This window comes from Alnus glutinosa, chromosome 14 (genome assembly GCF_958979055.1).
Source record: "Alnus glutinosa chromosome 14, dhAlnGlut1.1, whole genome shotgun sequence".
Lineage (NCBI taxonomy): Eukaryota > Viridiplantae > Streptophyta > Magnoliopsida > Fagales > Betulaceae > Alnus > Alnus glutinosa.
This window is the reverse complement of record NC_084899.1, coordinates 19,927,398-19,929,920: the sequence shown is the minus strand read 5'-3', so window position 1 is coordinate 19,929,920 and position 2,523 is coordinate 19,927,398. Positions and strand designations below refer to the sequence as shown.

The following is a 2,523-nucleotide window of genomic DNA, read 5'->3' as shown; positions in this document are numbered from 1 at the left end:
CTATTATGTGCAGAAGAGACAAACTGGGGTGGAACCTAAGGTAATTGACTTTTATAAGACCTCTCACACAAAGAAAGATGGGTCATTTGTGACTCCGCTGTGTGAAAAACGATACGTAAGTAATTGAAATATAACTTTTCCATTATATAATTGAATTGCATAAATTATTTAATTAAAGTTTATGTTGCTTGTGCAGAATTTGATGCAAGAAATGTTGGTTGACGAAGAAGTTGTCTTAAATGAAGATGAAATATTTACACAAGTTCTTGGTGGGAAACGTTCTGGCCATGTTAGAGGGATGGGAAAATATGTCATACCTACCCCATCCTCTTCACATTCGCGATATGGCACCCAAGTCAACCTTGAGTTAAAGGAAACAAAGCTCGAAGTGACCAAGTTGTCAGATCAATTATTGGAAAAAGAAAGAAAAAGAGATCAACAAATAGAAGAAATGCAAAATGAATCAAATCGACGTATTGATGAGATTCAAAAAGAAGCAAACCGACATGTTGAGGAGATTCAGAAAGAATCAAAGCGCCAATATGATCTTCTATTGTCACGTATTTTAGGTAAAATGGTTGAGTCAAATATGTTTTGCTGTGCTTTAATTGAACAACAACAGCTAATTTCTGACAGTTGACACCTTTGTTTGTTTTTCTATATGTTATAGGAGCACAAGGTCATAATTTTGCTCAATTTGATGGGCAAGGTTAAAGAGATTCGATTCGAAAACTTCACGTCTTTTGTGCTATAGAGTATGGTATGTTTCATTCGAACTTTATATTTGGAATTAAGTTGCATAGCTTGTATATTTGGATGTTTTATTTGAATGAGAAGATAAAAGGTATTTAAAATGGAGCAGCTTGTGTTTTCACTTCAGATGCATTATTTCTTGAAATTTACTTTATGGTCGGTTATGCTCTTCATAAATAGTTCCGTATCCATGTCCTTGCTTCATCTACTCTGAGAGATTAAGGGCCTAGTTGATTTTAGCATATGGTCTGGTAATTGTATTGTTTCTTGGTACAATTTGGTATCTGTTTATTATTTGACTTAGGTGTGTATCCTTTTACACTTCGAATTTCTATTGGATTCATAAGTTTAGAAAATGGCTTTTTAAGTAGTTTAATTCTGTAGTATTCAACTGTTGGATTTGATGCGTTGAACATGCTTTAGTGTTCCAATATATTTTTGAAGGAGGATCTCAATGATTGCTTATTGAAATATAGTTTTTATTTTTATTTGAAGTGTAGTGTTATATTTCTGTTTGGGCTTCAGTTTGCTAATAGCGATTATTTATTTGTTCTTTTGCCAGGGGAATCTACCACCGCCGACACTCTTGTGGCTTATGTTAAATTATAGTTGCATTAATTAAATTTTGGATACACTTAATGTTTTATCAGATTTTTGGATGCACCAAATGTTCTAGATGTAATTTGACGAGGAAGACTTAGTTTTTCAATACTTAATGTTTTATCATATTTCGTTTTGAGGATGATTGTTATGCTTAAACAATTTGGCAATTGGGATTGCATTTTAGTTATTTCTTGTATTTTTCTTTTTCTTTTTTTCTTTTTTTTAATAAATATAGATAGATGCTTTGCTTAAAGATGTGAGCCGAGGGCAAACCAAAATTCTATTTTTGGTTTGTTATCTTTTCTGCATATTAATAAATACAATTTAGATAATTCATACCAAACATTAAAATATTAATTGGCAAAAAAAAAAAAAAATGTAATTGACACAATTTTTTATTAAAAAAAATTATTTATCATTAGTGATGACTTACGTAGTCCCTAATTAATATGCAAAATATCATTAGCGACGACACAATGTCGTTGTTGTTGTGTGCACATTAGCGACGACACAATGTCATCGCTGTTGTGTGCACATTATTGTGTGCACAATAGCAACGACACAATGTCGTCACTGTTGTGTGCACCATTAGCGACGACACGATGTCGTCGTTGTTGTGTGTACATTAGCGACGACACTGAGTCGTCGCTGTTGTGTGCACCATTAGCGACGACACAATGTCGTCATTGTTTTGTGCACATTAGCGACGACATTGAGTCGTCGCTGTTGTGTGCACCATTAGCGACGACACAACATCGTCACTAATGTGTACATCATTAGCGACGACAGTGTATCTCGGGAGGCATTTTTAGCAACCATTATTTGTAATAATAGCAACGACAACTGTTGTCGCTAATAGTCATTATCAGCGACAAAATAAAAAGTCGTCGCTATTTAGTCTTTAACGACGAAGTTTTAGCGACCACTTTTGCGACAACCAAAGTCGTTGCTAATAGTCAATAGCAACCACTTTAAGGGCTATAGCGACGACTCAGGGTCGTCGCTAAAGACCATTTTTCTTGTAGTGAGTATCAATAATTAATACTCGATATATATTGGTATTCAGTATTCTGTTCCATTACCCTCACATGACCTTTCACAAATCATCAAATCCTTTACTTTATGCCATGAACGACTACATTTGTCCTTGTGGGAAGCCCTAGATAA

The 2,523-nt window shown here is 34.3% G+C and overlaps 1 long non-coding RNA gene across 1 annotated transcript; it reads left to right on the top strand.

Annotated features, from left to right (window-relative positions):
• The first annotated feature begins 202 nt into the window (after positions 1-202).
• LOC133856948 (uncharacterized) lies at positions 203-1,487 on the top strand. Its single transcript, XR_009898261.1, has 3 exons — positions 203-569; positions 671-760; positions 1,316-1,487. It is a non-coding gene; the product is annotated as an uncharacterized LOC133856948 (long non-coding RNA).
• The last annotated feature ends 1,036 nt before the right edge of the window (positions 1,488-2,523 follow it).